This window comes from Triticum dicoccoides, chromosome 5A (genome assembly GCF_002162155.2).
Source record: "Triticum dicoccoides isolate Atlit2015 ecotype Zavitan chromosome 5A, WEW_v2.0, whole genome shotgun sequence".
Taxonomy (NCBI): Eukaryota; Viridiplantae; Streptophyta; class Magnoliopsida; order Poales; family Poaceae; genus Triticum; species Triticum dicoccoides.
Genome location: NC_041388.1, coordinates 306,430,340 through 306,452,191, shown reverse-complemented (window position 1 = coordinate 306,452,191; position 21,852 = coordinate 306,430,340).

The following is a 21,852-nucleotide window of genomic DNA, read 5'->3' as shown; positions in this document are numbered from 1 at the left end:
TGAGTTTGTTAAATCAATGGTTTATCTAAGGTGGCAACTTAAATACACATCTAGGTGGATTGAGGCACCTGGGTATTCCAGCGATTGCCTGTTTTTCTTCGGACCGCCACCCAGGCCCAAAGGGATCATGAGATTATTCATACTAGAAACTTCCGTGTGCAGCCACAAGCTATTATGGGCTCTAGCATCGTTGACTAAGTCGTGCGAACTCTTACAGTGGTAGACTAGCAGATGTTGGGGATGTAGGTGGTATGGTCTACCCAACCATAAGGTGCTAGTGCTTCTGAAAGACTATGTCTCGGTCATCCGTTTCTCAAACACCATGTAGTTCGAGAATCTCAACGGAGGAGATCGAGTCTTGTGGGGAAAAGTGCGCAAACCTCTGCAGAGTGTATAAACTAATCATGGTTAGCCGTGTCCCCGGTTATGGACGACTTGAGTATCTGGTACTTGGATTATCATGTGAATCTCAACATGTTACTCTAATTAATTTTTTTGGGTTTTAATGATGATGCTTAATTGGGATTGAGAATGCTGCCAACCATTCTCCATGTTTAACAACTACCATGATAGTTAAATAAAATTTATTCCTTTGCAATAGGGAAAAATTGGCTTTATGCAAAACTGTAACCATAGAGCTTTCCACCAGCCAAATATGCATATAGTATAGCCTGTTTCTTTCATTGCTCTCTATGTGTTACTATGCCAGCATATTCCATGTGCTGACCCATTTCAGACGATGATTAAGGTGTTTTTAGGTCGTGGTTCTATACTCAGTGATGCCGTTGGATTTGATGGACTCGCTTAACTTCCAAGCGTTTCGCTGTTATCGTTATTAGATGGCCTTAAGCCACATTTATTGTAATAAGTTCTCTTTTGAGACACTCGATGTAATAAGTGTGTGATTGCTACTCTGTTATAAATCCTTCAAGTACTGTGTGGTGTCAGCATTACTGATCCAGGGATGACACCAGAGCACAGAGATTGGACCGTTTGAGGTCTGGTCGCTACATAGAGAGAGAGAGAGAGAGAGTAGGAGTCCGGGAGAGGGGGAGGTCGCGTTTTATGCATCAAAGACTGATATAAACCATGTTTCGATATAAACTTGCATTCAAATATTTAAATTGGAGAACATGTTGTCTGCAATCCACACATGAACAGATATATGCGTATATCAAACAAGTTCATTAATTTGACTTTCAACATGTTCATGGAGTACTATAATACTGTACAACATGCTACTCGATTGAGGTGTTCAATTTTGGATTTAGTTTACTATTTTGCCCTAGTGAACGAGCTATTTCATTGAATCGAGATATTTCATTTCGGGTTTGATTCCCGTTTTTGAGTGGGTCAACTATTTGTCATATAGTAAATCGCTAGCAACGAGCATGTAAAAACACATTACTCCCGGGCATCATCTCTCCATCTAATAAAGAAGTGGCAAGCTAATATTTCAAAATTTGATTCAAATTTACTTGGTAAGGTAGACGTGGATGCTTGTTCTCCCAAATTTTGAACGAACCGTTAAGCATCCTCTGCTCGGTGGAATTCGCCCGAGCAAATAAATGGGAGATGCGAAATTACCGTCCTATGTGGGACACACATCAATTGGCCTGTTGTACATCGAGGGTAGGTTCGTAACTTCATCCAAGCGTGCCTTCTCCTCGGCCGAAATTACATGTGTCGAATAATTCATAAACCATGGTCGGCAAAACATGCTCTCCTCGCCCGAAATAGCTCGTGCCCACTATTTAAAAACACGCTCTCCTCACCCGAAATCGCTCGTGCCCACTATATTTCAAAACACGCCCTCCTCGCCCGAAATCGCTCCCACCCACTATTTGGGGAGAAGCAAAGTTACTCTACTATCCCCGATCCCCGGCCCTCAGTACGCAGACCCAAGATGAGAAGCCTAAAGGCAGGGGTAGAACTGTAACTCCCCCTCACATTTCAGACAAATGCGTCCATAAAACATGGTTCCACTCCCCTCCCAATTTCCCCCCATTCATACCTCGTGGGCGCCAAATCACCTTCTCCCTGGAAGCTCCCTTCTCCCGAGCCGCGAAACCTCAACCCCTGCTCCATGGCGCCCCCACCGCACCAATTTCACACAAATGCCGGCGACGCTGTCCATTTGCCGTCGTGCACAGGGTCGTGTGCCTCTTACTCCGTGCTGCTGGAGCTGCCTCGACGACAGTCGCGTGAACCATACCGGAGCCGATTCACCCCCGCCTTTGTTCACGGCGCCGGAGCGGCTCCAGCTTCGGATCCGTCCAGAGTCCCGGCGCTGCTTCCCCATAGCCGTCTACCATCGCAACATCGTTGTTTCCCTGTCGCCGGTCGCCACCGCAACCGCACCGGCCTCACCGACTCGGCGGCTGGACCTGCCTACTTCACCATGCCGCCAGATAGGTCGCACCCTCATCTCAAATCACTTTATTTAGGCGTTAGTTGTTTGAATTTTTATTCTGGTCCAATTGATTCCCAATGGGAAGCAGCACCCCTCGAGGCGGCGGAGCTCCTAGGCTGCCGGTTGGCTGGTGTCTAACCTAAGGGTGAGGGGCCGCAAGTTCGCCGCGGAAGCAGCGCTTAGATGGCTATCTTAGAGTTGCGTGGGTTGAAGGTATTGCCGCCGCCGGATCTGGATGACGGGGAGTCTTTGTGGATTGGCCCGGGGGCGGCGCAACCACGGTATAGCGATGGGGCGGGGAGCGGGGTTTTGGCCGGGGCCATGGACGGTGGAGGCAGGCTGCTCTGCCGTTGGTCGCTGGCTCTTCGGGGAAGATTCCTAACAGTATCAGCCGGGAGGCACAAGACGGCCATCAAGCCATCCGGCGTAAATCGGACAGTACCAAAATAAAATAAAATCGTGTGACCCAAATTTAGTCTTCATTCAACAGACGTGTGACCACTCTCGTACCATTCTGTTGATCTCCTAGTGTATTTCTTCAGATCAAAGAGATGTGTCGTTCTTAACATTATACGTTATCTGCATCTTCAGCCACACCGTCTTCGGACTCACCGCGGCTGCTCCAACAAGGGAAGCATACACCAAAAGGGAGCTATAGTCCCCACTCAACGGTTCCCTCCATCGAATGTGCGTGCCCGACATGGACAGCCACAACAACTGCAGGGCCATCGACAAGTCAGCACATGATGCTCACTCCTATGGATGGCGGCCAGATAGGTTGTACCCTCATCTTACTTGTGTGCAACATTTATGGCTTTGTTATTCATCTAAGCATGGAAAATAGATTATCACATTTCACTGTATATTCATGCTGATCTCTTACAGTTCTTGTTCAGGAGTTAACGGTGTTCCATAGTTCAGCTAAGATACTTGTTCTTTAGGTAACGTTGTTCCATAGTTATCATCCATCGGCCAATGCTATCCCACATGCTAGTGATTATAGTATGATACCACTTCTACTATTACCTATGTTGTTCTTTAATACTTTTGTGTGCCATCTAGTTAATCTCGAGTACAAACGATACATATTCTGTAGCTTTCATCTGTGTTCTCCCTTTAGTTTTTGAGACCTGTTGCTTCTAGTTAACCCCAGTCCTACTATTTATGTCATCTCCTACAGGCACTCATTACATAAATCTAACTACTAGTTGTCTACCATGCATGTCAGATATAATTGCACACACTGATATATCCACAAGAACCTCATGGAGCAATGTAAAGGCTAATAAACTTGGTGTCAATGATACCCAATATGATGGAACATGTAAAGGCAGTTCTTCAGAAGACTTGCAGAAAGATGTCGAATCCTCTTCACCCCACAAGGTCCTTGCTCTAACTTGGCCCATGATATGGGTACAACATGCATATAATGTCCTGGAGTGTATCTACTCTGTTGCAATGCCATGTGCTTAGCATGCTCATCATGCATGTAAATATGGCATGCCTTCCTGTTTTTGAATACCTATTCCATTCATGATAACATGTTTTCAAATTCAAGTACTGTCATTCTACTCTATCGCAATGCCATCTGCTTAATTTGGACATCATGCTTCTGAATATTTTATGCATTGTTATTCATCAGTATGTACTTCATCTGTCTACCATACCATGTTTTTTACATTGAAGTATTCTTCTAGTGCTCTGTTGCAATGCCATCTTAGCTTCCCAATCATACACGTGTATGGTGCCTTAGTTTTTTCTGTACATATTCCGCTAGCATACATTTTAACATTCAACTAGTGTTTTTTTTACTGTCTTGTCCTGTCGTATCCCTAGCTCTTACACCATACTCCCTCCGTTCGGATTACATGTTGCCAAAATGGATAAAAAAGGATGTATCTAGAACTAAAATACGCCTAGACCCATCCATTTTTTTTCGGATGGAGGGAATACATGTCAATATGTCATGCCTTTCTATTCTTCAGTACCTATTCCATCTCTCTGCTGCAGCATGTTTTATAATTGAAGCACCATTCTTCTATACAAGGCATACAAGGGGAAGACGACTATGTTAGAATCTGAAGGGTTACAAACCAGGTCTTTGCAAAAGATCCAAACGCCAAGAGATAATAAACCAACTCCAGCTTTTATAGATACTGCTCCAGCATAGAGAAACCCAACTCCTACTAATAATAAGCAGGTTCCAGTGGCCAAAGAACTAGTCCGCTCCGGTCCAGCAAAAATATGTCAACTCCATTCTAAGAAGCGTGTGCGTATCCTTTCATCACGGAATTTTATAGCATGCTGATCATATTTTCTACATGTTTCTTACCCATCTCTCTTTTAGAAAATAAGCTTAATAGATAGAAGAATTTCTGCACTGGTATCATCTATGAGGAAAGATTCTTGCGGGAATTCTCCGTGCTCCAATGCAGATGTAAGTACCTGTTGTATATCACTATATTTTGACATCGGCATGTATTTTGTTAATCGGCGTGAATCCAACCTTTATCTGATCTAAATTTAGCTGTAGAAAAATGTATGATTAAAGGCCACAACGTTGATTTTTGTAAGGAAAACTGCCTGGTAGTTTTGCATCCTCAGCTGCATGAGTGTACTATCTCATATCAGTGGGTTTGATCACTTTGGTTCTGCAGGGGTCTTCAGTGTGTTTTTTTACTGTGTTGTCCTGTCGTATCCCTAGCTCTTACATCATACTCCCTCCGTCCGGATTACATGTCGTAGAAATGGATAAAACTGGATGTATATAGAAATGCAATACGCCTAGACCCATCCATTTATTTCCGGATGGAGGGAATACATGTCAATATATCATGCCTTTCTATTCTTCGGTACCTATTCCATCTCTATTGTAGCATGTTTTATAATTGAAGCACCATTCTTCTATATAAGGCATGCAAGGGGAAGACGACTATGTTAGAATCTGAAGGGTTACAAACCAGGTCTTTGCAAAAGATCCAAACGCCAGGAGATAATAAACCAACTCCATTTTTCATAGATACTGCTCCAGCACAGAGAAATCCAACTCCCACTGATAATAAGCAGATTCCAGTGGCCAAAGAACTAGTCCGCTCCAGTCCAGCAAAAGAATGTCAACTCCATTCTAAGAAACGTGTGCGTATCCTTGCATCATGAAATTTTATAGCATTCTGATCATATTTTCTACATGTTTCTTGCCCATCTCTCTTTTAGAAAATAAGGTTAAATGATAGAAGACTTCCTTCATTGGGATTGTATTCGAGGAAAATATCTTGCGGGAATTCTCTTTGCTCCAATGCTGATGTAAGTACATGTTGTATATCACTATGTTTTTACATCAGCATGTATTTTATTAATTGGCGTGAATCCAGCCTTTATCTAATCTAAAATTAGTTGTAGAAAAATGTTAAAGGCGCCAATGTTGATTTTTGTAAAGAAAACTGCCTGGTAGTTTTGCATACTGAGTTGCATGAGTGTACTATCTCATATCATGCATGTTGCTGAATTGTAGTGCCGCTCTGGTTGCCCATTCATTCATTCATTGTGTCAATGTTGTTTTCGTATTACCTTACCTAGATGATGATAGTTGTGCCATATTGTGTTAATTTGGTGTTGGCTAGTTGCCCAAACGTTCGTTGTGCCAATGTTGCTTTCCTATTATCTGACTTGGCCAATTATAGCAATGCTAGTGTCTTAATTTGGTGCAGGATGCTGAAGATAAGAAGAAAAACTCTGAAAATAGCAAGGCAACCCCATTGTTTCTTTCCAATAAATCTAGGCCAGGTAATATGGCAATAACTCATGATTAATCTGATTGGTTCCCCTCCTAATTTATGTTATGATGCAGTGGTCGAGACACTCTCCACTATCAATAATACAAGCCTGCCAAAATCGCCATCTAAATCTATTCAATATCCTCTATCTCAAATGCAACGGAAAAAATGTTTGTTTGTGAACCAATTAATGGCTGAAGGAATGATGGAAATGGTGGAGGAATCAGAGGTGCAGAATCGTGTGACACAACAATTGATCAAGGTTTTTAGAGATAGTGTAGCAAAGCAGCAAGTACTTGCCCACATGCTTATGGGCATCATCCGTGCTGAGGTTGCAGATTGTGACGTTGTAGATCATTAGGTTCTGTTCATTTATTTGCACTGGCATCAATCTTTGATTGTCCAGTGGATGTAATTTCCTGTAATATATGCTGGATGTGCAATGTTTTCCCTGTATGTCGTACCTTTGCTTGATCAGTTTTCGTCATGTGCATAATTGCTCGTCGTAATGGGCTCAAATTATCTAATTTGGCCTAAAGACATGTATGAACTTTAGTGGGCCCATTAAGTTAATGGGTCGTTACTAGGCCGAAAGTTAATGGTCAGCCCTCTTAACTCCCGAGTCGTTAACAGGCCGACATCGAAGCAGGCAATAGGTGGGACAAATTGATTTCACGGACCGTTACTTAGTTTGGGCTACATATGGCCCAACTATACTTTGGGACTTTAGCAGGCCAAAAGAGACAGCGGGCTTGTATTGGACCATGAAGAGCATGGGCCGCTAAGAGGCCAAAAGTCATGTCGTATTGTAAATGGCCCAACTGTGTTGTGGGCCTTTAGCATGCCGAAAGAGAAACCAGGCTCGTATGGACCATGAAGGGCATGGGCCGTTAAAAGGCCAAAACTCAGGTCCGACTACAAATGGCCCAACAGATATATGGGTCGTCAACAGGCTGAAAGACACACCGTGCCGGAAATTGGCCCAACACTTAAATGGGTCGCTAAAAGGCCGAAACTCAGGTCCGACTACAAATGGCCCAACTCATTTATGGGCTGTCAACAGGCTGAAAGACACACCGGGACGGAAATTAGCCCAACATTTAAATGGGTCGCTAAAAGGCCGAAAGATGCACATCGTGAAAATTGGCCCATACACTGAATGGGCCGTTAACAGGCCGAAATCTCATCGGGACGATATTGAGCCAAAATATATAGCGGGCTGTTAACGGGCTTGAACTGACGATGGGCTGCAATGGTGTCGAATCTTTAACGGGCCGTTGACGGGCCGAATTGGCACATCTCATATGGGTCGTGAGCTTAAATGGACCTGACACAAGTAGGCCTTATATGGGCTGGCCTGCTAATTTTACTGGGCCGGCCTTTTTCACCGGAATGGGCCACTATTGGGTCGTGCCACGTGTCGACCTATCATAGGCGCCTCCTGTCCAATGAGTGGATGACATCTGTCCCAACGGTGAGGCAACACGTGTTTCCTCCGGCCAATGATGATTCTACACGTGGAAAATACCCATTGGTCTGGCTGTTAACAGGTTATCGGATCCAAAACCGGACCCGATAGCTTAACGGTGTTCCATTATGGTGGATGCCACGTGTCGGTCACCCTTGATGAAAGCACTTCTGTGACGCACGATTTATCGTCATGGAAGTGGACACTTCCGTGATGATAATTTTGGTAATGTCATGGAACACTTGTACGACAGCACAGGTATGCCTATCTTGATTCTGTCATAAAATCATCATGGATGTACATGCATGACAAAAAAACGCGACCTACAGTGACAAACATGTATCATCACGGAAGTGTTTTTTTGTAGTGCTACTACGACACGTGCGCACCTCTACATCGACCAGTATGTACGTACACGTTCGCGACCAGAATGACAACGCTATGTACGCTTCAACCAGGTGGGTCCCGACTGTCAGGCACTTCCTTGCGTGCGAAGATGTAGCTGGTGAGTCCCAGAAGTCAGGGGGCAAATCGTTTTTTGCCCGAACGCACTTCCTTGCGTGCGAAGATGTAGCTGGTAGGTCCCAGCAGTCAGGGGGGAAACGTTTTTTTTCTCATGAAATACGGTTGCCCGTCTGGTGGGTCCCTGCTGTCAGGTGGAGGAATCATTATTTTCCGCGTAATAAGGAGGTACTTCCTTGCTGCGGCTGTGGACCCAGCTGTCAGCCTCTCCATGTACAGTCCATGTCCGATGGAAGTCGTTCATTGACCATGTTGACCATGCCGCCGAGAGCACTAGGGCGGTGGACGACAGCGAGGCCTAGGAAGGGGACGACGCGGAGCCGGGGAAGACGCAGCAGTGGATGCCCACGCGTAGAGGAGTGTGAGGGTTCACTGGTTCACTGCGGTGTGAGGCTGCCGTCGCCGCAGAATAACAGGGGGTGTGGGTGAGTAGAGGGATGGCCTAGCCAGCGGTGGGAGTAGTAGGGGGTGGTGAGGCCTCTACGACATCGCAGCCGGCCACGGGAGGCAGGAGCATGAGGCATGACCGGCGCTGGTTTGGGCGGCTGGAGCAAGAAGACCAGAGGTTGAAGAAGCACTACGGCCGTTGGATGGACATCGTACGGTCACTGCAGCTAGAATCGTTTATATTGACTAAGTTAACAAAGCCCTTGGTACGCGTCAACTTAGTAGGTCCACAGTTCAGCCTCCGAAACGGTGCGCCCCAGATGTCGGGGGAAGGAATCATTTTTTGGGCGGCTGAAGCAAGAATATCCGAGATTGAAGAAGAAGCACGACATCTGTTGGATGGACATCCAACGGCCACCGCTGCCAGAACCGTGTGTTGTTGACAAAGCCTTACATACGCGTCAACTTAGTTTTTTTAGGGGATGCGTCAACTTAGAAGGCCCACAAGTGTGTGGCAGAGAACATATAGCCCATTTGAGATTTGTAAGAATGTACAACCCATTCTTTAATTCTAATGGAATTTACTACAGCCCATTTACAGTTTGTTAAAAGTACAGCCCATTTTCTAGCTAGGACAAGGATTAATAATTTCAACCATTCCTCAAAAAAAGACTAATAATTTCAACCAACCGCACAAAACAGAATTTAAAAAAAATTCCCACATTTTTATGGGATCCGAAATATTTTTATCCAAAATTTCTAGTCAGATTAAATATAATTTCAAAATAAAGTTGTATTACGTTAAAATCCAACGAAATATTGCGTGCACAACAAGTAATGGAATTAAAATTTTAAAATTCCAAAAATAATATATATATTTTTAATTACGCGTTTGGTGCATTTTTTTAGTTACTGCCTAGTTATTATAATTACATCCCATTTATTATTTCGTAAAGTCCATTTTCTTGTTAAGCCTAATGCATACCTCCTAGGAAAGTTTGCAGCCCAGCGGGGCGGAGAAGTTGACCCGTATATTGTGTACAACTGTCGGCCCAGTTGCATTGCTGATGTTGAAAAAAAGGCCTGTGTAGTACGGTACAACCTAAGATGGCTACTCAGCCACATTCAGCGATGCCGGAAAGGCCCAAAGAAGGCATCTCTACAACTTTTTGAAGTCACTGAGCTCAATTAATAACTTAAGAAAAAAGTTAGATTACAGTGGAACCTAATTAAAAGTTGTCATGAGCAAAGAAATAATTCAACGGGTCCCACTTGTGCGTGTGTGTGTGTGTGTGAGAGAGAGAGAGAGAGAGAGAGACCCATCGGTCGATGCTCGTAAATACATCTTTCAGCCATATGCATTGTTGATGCTCAGCAAAAACTTATATAGTTGACACAATCATATAGAACATCATAGCACACTGAACTTGCATACAAAAATTTCACGCAGGCGGCACAATCAGGATGGAAGCAGTGGATCGCTACGGGTAGGGCTATGTTGAAACCAACGAACTCATACGTAATGGTTCATCGTCTTTATAAATGACGGGGAAATATGTTGAATGTTGTGCAAAGAAAACAGACAAACAACACAATAAGTTCTGCTAGCAGATTAAGTTGACGTACGACCCTTTCTAAAAAATGTTCAGGTACAAAATTAGAATAGGTCACAATCAAATGTACTGGCACATTAGTGCTTCACACCCATAGCTCGGATTTAACTAGTATCTGACAAGAGTCAGTTGTTACCTCAAATTAGAGTGCATCCAGCCAGCCAGCCCTGCCTCTTCTCCCAAAGAAGCAGTGGCCTCCGCCGCGCGATGGAGTAGGACATGTGCCATCCATCGTTCCGAGCAACACGGGGAAAGTCTGACATTGACTCCTGTAATGGACATCGTCGACGGACCCTGGCACCAGCGGCGGCGGCAGGACTTCGATTGATGGATTGACCACTTCTTCAACATGCACGAACACTCGATACAGGTACATCCCTAACATGGGCCGCGGCGACCTTGGTGGCGACGAATAGTACAACCCCGGTTCCTGCACCGGTATCTCAACACCAATCACCTTCGGTATGGTGGACGGCTTCTTCATCCATGCCATAACCATCAGAGCCAGCTGTTTGGAGGAACAAACATACTTACGAGCCCACCTCCAAGGTCGTTGATAAGCTCATTCATGGACTCGCTGTTCCAAGCACGTCGAGGCATGCTGTGGAAGGTAAGCTTTGTTAAAATCTCAAGCTCAGAGGGCACCGAGGCCCATCCTGGGTGCCACCGATCAAAGCTCACTAGCGCGCCATCACAGAACAAACGCCGAGAAGATTCAAACACACGACTGTAGTCAAAAGTTGTTCGGAACCTGACGAAGAAATCAACCGGTGGCAGATAGACTTCGATGAGAAAGTCACTTATTTGGATGCCATGCGCAATGCCAAGAGCTTTGACAAGCTCGCCCGACGAGGCGGGAGGCCGGTCGCCGTTGATGGTTACCATTAGCACTTTGCCGGCAAACTGGTCATCAAGCGCCGCCATGCCACTGTTGAGCGACAACATGCAGCGACCGAAGGCAGGACAGACCTCAGGATCTCTAGCTCGGAGATCCGCGTTGACTGGCGACATGATAGTGTGCTTGAGTACAGGGAGTAGAGGAGAGGGATTTGGGGGAACTGGAGTAGGAATCGAGATTCCAGAGGTGTGGGAGGGGCGGGAGATTGGGGATGAAAAGGTAGCACGAATTTCGAACACGCGCCAATATGCTCTTGGTGCGCAAGCGCACGAAAACACCAGTGGCGCCCACATGTCGGCCTAAGAGTCCTTATTCTTTCTTTTTTGGAGAGCCCGACCTTTTTTTGAGGATCTTTTGAGAGCCCAGCTAGAGAGTCATAATTAACCTGTTTGGCATTGCGTTACTACTCGGCCCATATTCAACAACACCTCACTGGCCCAAACAAGTGTACATCATCGAAAAGACACTAAGCTCAAATTATATAACTTGAAAAAACGAGATACACTCTGAACACTCGAGAATGGTGATGCCCTCATTTAGCCCACCAGTAGTTCGAGACAATAAACCATTCGAAACAACAATATATATAACATTCAAACAATGACTAGTGACTACTACTGACATAAACAGCAAGACATGATAGTTCATAAGATCTCTTGCTACACCACCAAAACACACCCATCTGCAGTGCTCAGACTCTCGTGATCCAGATGAGAATGACATTCTAAACAGAGGCAACTATTACATTGTAAGAGTGACATAGACGAGGATGACCAAATGACAAGGAATATGCATAACAAAAGAAAGAATTACCCATCCAGAACAAGCAGCAAAGACAGCAAAGTCATTAGAAGAGATGATCAAACACCATCATAATTTGCAGCCACGCTTCAGCGACCAACGATCCAGAGACACCAGTACTCCACCCTTTCGACGCAACAGCCCAGTTACCTATCAACCTGAAGGCTTGAACCACATCACTGCCTGTCGTAATTGAGACATCCAAGGATCAAAGTTAATCCGGATGCCTTTGTCATTCTCACCTTCTTTTGGCTGCAGGCTATATCATTGACAATCAGGGGAGTTTGCTCCCTAACTCCTAGGGCTCGCCGTGTAGACACAGTTTTCCATAGCAAACAGAGCCTCTGTGCCATCAAGGTCCTTGCCAATGGTGATCTCCTGGTTAATCGGATAATTGAGTCCGAGAAACAGAGAGTGTGAACCAAGGCTGTTTACCCGCCTCCAACTAAAAAATCCTGAAGGCCCCAACAAGCTGGTATCCTGCTCATAGACGTAACAGCCACTATCCGGATACTCACGTATTTCACAGTGCTTGTATACAGTGGTTTTTTTTGCAATATAGCTTTTCCGGCTCATGCGTCCGAATGATCATCAGTCTTTTGCCGTCGTCTGATCGAGTGAGGAACCAGTTGTGCTTCCCTGTTTTTGGCAAAGGTGGTGTGATTACAAAGGGCAGTAACTGTAGGGACACTGCATCATATCAAAAGGACAGTCATTGTTAATGTAAGATCAGCATTGTTCAGAGTATGAGTAGGATAATGCAAGAAATAACATTGATATGCCCTTGTTGGAACTGGGAGGAAAATACAGGGAAATGTATACTGGGTTCAAAAATATAGAAGTGCCATGCATGGTTATACTCATCTTATCTCGCAATCGATTCTTCATAGGAAACTACCATGTCATGCATGTTATGTAATCATGTTCTGTCCTCACAAACAAATTCTTCAAGGTAACTAACAGACCATGCATTGGTATATACTCGTGTTCTGTGGGCAAAATTTTTGTGAGGATATTATTCTAGCCATTGATTGCTAAAGGGCAAATATAGGTATGTACACATGGTAAGCATTACAGGATTTCACTATTTCCAAATATAGGGTTCTCCATATGCACATTTACTTCCCTAATGTATGGTTAGATGAAACCAACAGTGTGGTGCATGTTTCTACATCATGAAAATGAGGAAACTAACATGACCATTGATACACACTCATATTTAGTAGTAGTATATAGATTACTGTAAAATAAGGAGAATATCCATATATTCCTAACCGTTTGATTATTCAGGGGTACAAATTGGCTGTAATGACATGGTCACAATCGCATGAATTAACTCATTCCAAATATAGCTGATTTACAGCGTCTCTAATACATTGCCATAGTTCTACTCAAATTCTGCTCAAACGGCGATATGCCAATCATCACAAAAAGTTCAAACAGTGTCATGGCGTCATCATTAACATGAGACGGAAACAACTTACATGCGCCGTCCCAGCAATACGTGGTGCCATCTGCTTTGTTGATCGCATAGATGATGCCATTGTGTTCAATAGCATCACAGAAGTGTGTATCAACTTTGATGATGATCCACTGCGAGCTGAGTTGTCTCCAGATAAAGAAGGCACCGGCGTAAAGATAGGCGAGTCCGAGGTCGAACAAGACAATTAGCTTGAAGTCTGCGTAATTCGCATGTCGTGTGGGCACTTGGCAGATTACAATCTTCTGCAAAACAAGGTCCATCCAACTGACATGGTAATCTAGATGACTTGGACCACGATGGTAAAACTCTATATAATCCAACGGAGGAAGGATAATCTCATGGGAGGTCTGGAAGTTCACGAGCACCAACTTTTTACCATCTTCCCCTTCTCTGAAGGCAGCCATCCAATGGGAGTTCATGCCGACCCAGTACATACCTGCCAAGAAGTTTCGGGCGATGGTGATCGGATCGAAGTCGAGGGAAATGATGTACGGCGACCCACTACATACCTGCAAAGAAGTTTCGGCTAATGGAGATCGGATTGAAGTCGAGGGGCATCATGTACGCCTCTGTATCATGATGAGCCAATCTCGCAAGACCAGATAGTAGCAAGCAGGGTGTCTTGAAAAGCTTAGGCCTCACTTCGACGATGGTCATGTACATGTCCCTCGAGCATGCAGCCAGCCGCAGGGCGCTCAATATATCCATACACGAACAACAGAGGTCGAGGATGTCACTGGGGAGACTGCTCCAATCGCGGCTCATATGGATGCTGCGCGGTTCGCGTTCGGCCATGGTGGAGTTTGGAAGGTGGGGGTTTTGGGGGGCTTGATTTACGGGGGAGAAGGGTGTCGGTGCGAGCGAGGCGACGGTACACGGGGGCACAGTGAGATGGAGATGGAGATGGAGTGGTGCTATGGGAGGGGAGAGGGAGACGAGGCGAGGCATGTTAATGTGTTGTACAGTGGCGGTGACAGACTGCATAGTGCATAGGGTGAGGCTGACTTTGGTAACCCGAACATGCTGCATGGACTAGTGTCAGGCGCAGGGTGTTGTCACTTCACTGTGAGGACCAGACAAATAGTATTTTGACCATCAAGTGTACCACAGTTGTACTACTACTACTAGTAGGAACATGAGTACTCCAGTACTGTATAGCGGAAATAGGTCTCCCGTGCTAGCATGCCTGTTCACTTCATCCTCCAGGTATCATCCATATTGCGAGAAGAACCAAATTCTCGTGCATGTGGATGCGCAAAGATGGGCCTTTTCTTTTTTGATGAGGATAACCTTGTATTCCTTAACCAGAGAATGTTGTGTCTCCCACGCACGCACCAATATCCATTAGAACCAGCTACGACACATTTTTTATCTATTTGCATAGGTCCCACCTAACAGGAAGGATGGGCATGTACACGAACAGGTACGACTCCTCAGTCTACCCGCATAGCATTTTCGTTTAGTCTACCTAGCCATCTAATCAACCGCGTGCACGCCACTTCTCCCATTTACTTCTCTATCAGGAACCGATTTTCCTCGGCTTCTTCACCTCCCCTTCGTCTTCATTTGCATCCAAACCCCACTGCGTTCACATTGTTTTAACCTCTTTAAATAATCAGCTACTACTTCAGTTAGACTAGCCATCTAATCCTAAGTCTCCAAACCATAGCCCTTCGTTCCAGTGGTTCCAAATGGCGAAAGAGATCGAGATGCAGGTTTTTAGTGTCCAACATGTCCTCGTCGAAGGCTCGTTGAGCATAGTTGCCACCGTCACCGTCCACCCAAGGGTTGTTCGGAAGTGGATCAACAATGTATCCAACTCCCTCGAAAAGGTAGAGACGAGGGTCATCGGTCTCGACATAGAGTACACGGAGCGTGCCACTGGGAAGATCCAACGCGCCGCCGTCCTTCAGCTGTGCCTCGAAGATGATGTTTTGGTGTACCACATCATATACGCGCACTCCATACCAGGTGAGCTTCACGATTTCTTGTCTCGGGAGGACATATACTTCTGTGGGGAAGCCATCGAAGGGGACAAACAGAAGCTGGAGCTGTACAACCTTGATTTGAAAAGCATCAAAATTCCTATAGAAGATTGTGATAAACAGACACTATCCCTATTCGACGTAGCAAATTTTGTGCTCGGTACAAATCTTCAGAAGGGCGACGAGACAGTGGCATTAAGGTCGTCTGGATGGGAGAATTATCCGTTGATGTATGAGCGGATAAAATATGCTGCCCTCGATGCCCGTGTGAGTTTCGAGATAGTTGCAAGGTCCAAAGAGCTTGTTGCGAAGCCGTTAGAAGAAGAAGAAGGCATTTTGGATGGATGAACTATTTCCTCTCTTGCACAAAAAAATTATTCCCTCTTGGTGTATATTGATATAGATGGACTATTTCGATGGTGTGCATGTCTTTGGTATAAGTACTAGTAGTGTGGGTCCGCTTGACTATAAGGAACTATTTATCCGCCTAGCTTTCTCTACTACTCCTTCCAGTGATCAGTATGCAATGCATGTGTCCGTAGAGATGACAGCTTGTCCATGGAAGTTCAACTACGGTGACCATCACGTTTCATCCACTGCCACTCGCGATTCCCACGACGCCACTCCAACCCACGGCACCACGTCCCCCGACGTGCGCCTCACCCCTCTCGGCCACACCGCCCCTCTGCCTTTGTGTGCATCACATGTGGGCCACCTTAAATGTGGCGACCATCAAGTTTCTACCACAGCCACATGTGATTCCCATGACGTCGCACGAACCCATGACACCACACATCCCCGACCTGCGGCTCACCCCTCTCGGCCCCACTGCCCCTCTGCCTTCGGGAGCATTACATGTGGACCAGCCACCTATTGGGTCCACACATTATTGACTCAAAGGCAGGTGTAGTAAGGCGCTAAAGCACAGTCCTACCTCTTGAGCATTGTGTTGGTTTTCCCTTGAAGAGGAAAGGGTGATGCAGTAGAGTAGCGTAAGTATTTCCCTCAATTTTTGAGAACCAAGGTATCAATCCAGTAGGAGACCATGCGCGAGTCACCTCGTACCTACACACGCAAATAAGAACCTCGCAACCAACGCGATAAAGGGGTTGTCAATCCCTTCACGGCCACTTGCAAGAGTGAGATTTGATAGAGATGATAATAATAAGATAAATATTTTTGGTATTTTTATGATATAGATTGAAAGTAAAAGATAGCAAAATAAAGTAGATTGGAAACTTATATGATGGAGAATAGACCCGGGGGCCATATGTTTCACTAGTGGCTACTCTCAAGAGCATAAGTATTACGGTCGGTGAACAAATTACTGTTGAGCAATTGATAGAAAAGCGAATAATTATGAGAATATCTAGGCATGATCATGTATATAGGCATCACGCCCGAGACAAGTAGACCGAAACGATTCTGCATCTACTACTATTACTCCACACATCGACTGCTATCCAGCATGCATATAGAGTATTAAGTTCATAAGAACAGAGTAATGCCTTAAGCAAGATGACATGATGTAGAGGGATAAACTCATGAAATATGATGTAAACCCCATCTTTTTATCCTTGATGGCAATAATAAGATACGTGTCGTTTCCCTTTCTATCACTGGGATCGAGCACCGCAAGACTGAACCCAAAGCTAAGCACTTCTCCCATTGCAAGAAAGATCAATCTAATAGGCCAAACCAAACTGATAATTCGAAGAGACTTGCAAAGATAAACCAATCATACATAAAAGAATTCAGAGAAGATTCAAATATTGTTAAAAGATAAACTTGATCATAAACCCACAATTCATTGGATCTCTACAAACACACCGCAAAAGAAGATTACATCGAATAGATCTGCAAGAGAATCGAGGAGAACTTTGTATTGAGATCCAAAGAGAGAGAAGAAGCCATCTAGCTACTAGATATGGACCCGAAGGCTGAACTATACTACTCACACATTATCGGAGGGGCCATGGAGTTGATGTAGAGGCCCTCCGTGATAAATGCCCCCACCGACGAAGCTCTGGAAAAGGCCCCAAGATGGGATCTCTTGGGTACAGAAGGTTGCGGTGGTGGAATTAGGTTTTTGTGGTGCTCCTGGATGTTTGCGGGGTATATGGATATATATAGGAGGAAGAAGTAGGTCAGTGGAGCAACGAGGGGCCCACGAGGGTGGAGAGTGTGCCCCCTGCCTCGTGGCCTCCTCGATTGATTCTTGACGTCCACTCCAAGTCTCCTAGATCATGTTTGTTCCAAAAATAACGCTCCCGAAGGTTTCATTCCGTTTGGACTCTGTTTGATATTCCTTTTCGGTGAAACTCTAAAATAGGCAAAAAAACAGCAATTTGGGTTGGGCTCCAGTTAACAGGTTAGTACCAAAAATAATATAAAACTGTAAAAATAAGCCCATTAACATCCAAAATAAATAATATAATAGCATGGAACAATCAAAAATTATAGATACGTTGGAGACATATCAAGCATCCCCAAGCTTAATTCATGCTCGTCCTCGAGTAGGTAAATGATAAAAACAGAATTTTTTATGTGGAATGCTTCCTAACATATTTCTCAATGTAATTTTTCTTTATTGTGGCATGAATGTTCAGATCCAAAAGATTCAAGATAAAAGTTTAATATTGACATAGAAATAGTAATACTTCGAGTATACTAACTAACCAATCATGTCTTCTCAAAATAACATGGCCAAAGAAAGTTATCCCTACAAAATCATATAGTATGGCTATGCTCTATCTTCATCACACAAAGTATTAAATCATGCAAAACCCCGATGACAAGCCAAGCAGTTGTTTCATACTTTTGATGTTCTCAAACTTTTTCAATCTTCACGCAATATATGAGCATGAGCCATGGATATAGCACTATGGTGGAATAGAATGGTGGTTGTGGAGAAGACAAAAAGGAGAAGATAGTCTCACATCAACTAGGCGTATCAACGGGCTATGGAGATTCCCATTAATAGATATCAATGTGAGTGAGTAGGGATTGCCATGCAACGGATGCACTAGAGCTATAAGTGTATGGAAGCTCAACAAAAGAAACTAAGTGGGTGTGCATCCAACTTGCTTGCTCACGAAGACCTAGGGCAATTTGAGGAAGCCCATGAATATACAAGCCAAGTTCTATAATGTAAAATTTCCACTAGTTTATGAAAGTGACAACATAAGAGACTCTCTATCATGAAGATCATGGAGCTACTTTAAAGCACAAGTGTGGAAAAAGGATAGTAACATTGTCCCTTCTCTCTTTTTCTCTCATTTCATTTTTTATTTAGGCCTTCTTCCTTTTTTTCTTTTTGGCCTCTTTTTTCATCCGGAGTCCCATCCCGACTTGTGGGGGAATCATAGTCTCCATCATCCTTTCCCCACTAGGACAATTCTCTAATAATGATGATCATCACACTCCTTTTTACTTACAACTCAATAATTACAACTCAATACTTAGAACAAAATATGACTCTATGTGAATGTTGGGGATCGTAGCAGAAATTTAAAATTTTCTACGCATCACCAAGATCTATCTATGGAGTAATCTAGCAACGAGAGAGAAGAGAGTGCATCTACATACCCTTGTAGATCGCTAAGCAGAAGCGTTCAAGAGAACGTGGTTGATGGTGTCGTACACGCAGCGATTTAGATCACGGTCGATTCCGATCTAAGCGCCAAACAACGGCGCCTCCGCGTTCAACACACGTACAGCCCGGTGACGTCTCCCATGCCTTGATCCAGCAAGGAGAGAGGGAGAGGTTGGGAAGACTCCGTCCAGCAGCAGCATGACGGCATGGTGGTGGTGGAGGAGCGCGGAACTCCAACAGGGCTTTGCCAAGCACTACGAGAGACGAGGAGGGAGAGAGGTATGGTTGCGCCTAGGAGCGAACAACTCATGTGTTGGGCAGCCCCTAGACCTCATCTATATATAGGGGGGGAGGGGGCTGCGCCCCCTCTAGGATTCCCACCCCAAGGGGTGTGGCAGCCCCAGATCCCATCTAGGGTGGCGGCCAAAAGGGGGAGAGGGGGAGGCGCACCTGGGGTGGGCCTTAGGGCCCATCTGCCCTAGGGTTTGCCCCCTAATTCTCTTGAGGCGCCTTGGGCCTTAGTGGGGGGCGCTCCAGCCCACCTAGGGGCTGGTCCCTTCCCACTATTGGCCCACGCAAGCCTCTGGGGCTGGTGGCCCCTCCCGGTGGACCCCCGGACCCTTCCTGTGGTCCCGGTACATTACCGGTGATGCCCGGAACACTTCCGGTGGCCAAATCCTCACTTCCTATATATCAATCTTTCACTCCGGACCATTCCGGAACTCCTTGTGACGTCTGGGATCTCATCCGGGACTCCGAACAACATTCAGTAACCGCGTACATACTTTCCCTATAACCCTAGCATCGTCGAACCTTAAGTGTGTAGACCCTACGGGCTCGGGAATCATGCAGACATGACCGAGACAACTCTCCGGTCAATAACCAACAGCGGGATCTGGATACCCATGTTGGCTCCCACATGCTCCACGATGATCTCATCGGATGAACCACGATGTCAAGGATTCAACCAATCCTGTATACAATTCCGTTTTTCTATCGGTATGATACTTGCCCGAGATTCGATCGTTGGTATCCCGATACCTTGTTCAATCTCGTTACCGGCAAGTCTCTTTACTCGTTCCATAACACATCATCCCGTGATCAACTCATTGGTCACATTGTGCACATTATGATGATGTCCTACCGAGTGGGCCCAGAGATACCTCTCCGTTTACACGGAGTGACAAATTCCAGTCTCGATTCATGCCAACCCAACAGACACTTTCGGAGATACCCGTAGTGCACCTTTATAGCCACCCAGTTACGTTGTGAAGTTTGGTACACCCAAAGCATTCCTACGGTATTCGGGAGTTGCACAATCTCATGGTCTATGGAAATGATACTTGACATTAGAAAAGCTTTAGCATACGAACTACACGATCTTGTGCTAGGCTTAGGATTGGGTCTTGTCCATCACATCATTCTCCTAATGATGTGATCCCATTATCAATGACATCCAATGTCCACGATCAGGAAACCATGACCATCTATTGATCAACGAGCTAGTCAACTAGAGGCTTACTAGGGACATGGTCTTGTCTATGTATCCACACATGTATATGTGTTTCTTATCAATACAATTCTAGCATGGATAATAAACGATTGTCATGAACAAGGAAATATAATAATAACTAATTTATTATTGCCTCTAGGGCATATTTCCAACAGTGAATGCCTCCGGCGGTGTACCTGGATATGCAATGAATCAAGAGTGACATGTATGAAAAAATTATGAACGGTGGCTTTGCCACAAATACGATGTCAACTACATGATCATGAAAAGCAATATGACAATGATGAAGCGTGTCATAGCAAACAGAACGTTGGAAAGTTCCATGGCAATATATCTCGGAATGGCTATGGAAATGCCATAATAGGTAGGTATGGTGGCTATTTTGAGGAAGCTATATGGTGGGTTTATGGTACCGGCGAAAGTTCTGCGGCACTAGAGAGGCTAGCAATTGTGGAAGGGTGAGGGTGCTTGTAATATATGGACTCAACATTAGTCATAAAGAACTCACATACTTATTGCAAAAATCTATTAGTTATCGAAACAAAGTACTACGCACATGCTCCTAGGGGGATAGATTGGTAGGAAAAGATCATCGCTCGTCCCCGACCGCCACACATAAGGAAGGCAATCAATAAATAAATCATGCTCCGACTTCATCACATAACGGTTCACCATACGTGCATGCTACGGGAATCACAAACTTCAACACAAGTATTTCTCAAATTCACAACTACTCAACTAGCATGACTTTAATATCACCATCTCCATATCTCAAAACAATCATCAAGTATCAAACTTCTCTTAGTATTCAATGCACTTATATGAAAGTTTTTATTATGCCTAAAAGCAAATTGCCATGTTGTTCTAAAGGACTCTCAAAATAATATAAGTGAAGCATGGGAGATCAATTATTTCTATAAAATAGAACCACCACCATGCTCTAAAAGATATAAGTGAAGCACTAGAGCAAAAACTATATAGCTCAAAAGATATAAGTGAAGCACATAGAATATTCTAATAAATTCTAATTCATGTGTGTGTCTCTCAAAAGGTGTGTACACAAAGGATGATTGTGGTAAACTAAAAAGCAAAGACTCAAATATTACAAGACGCTCCAAGCAAAACACATATCATGTGGCGAATAAAAATATAGCTCTAACTAAAGTTACCGATGAACGAAGACAAAAGAGGGGATGCCTTCCGGGGCATCCCCAAGCTTAGGATTTTTGGTGTCCTTGTATTTTACATTGGGGTGCCATGGGCATCCCCAAGCTTAGGCTCTTTCCACTCCTTGTTCCATAATCCATCAAATCTTTACCCAAAACTTGAAAACTTCACAACACAAAACTTAACAGAAAAATCTTGTGAGCTCCGTTTGCGAAAGAAAACAAAACACCACTT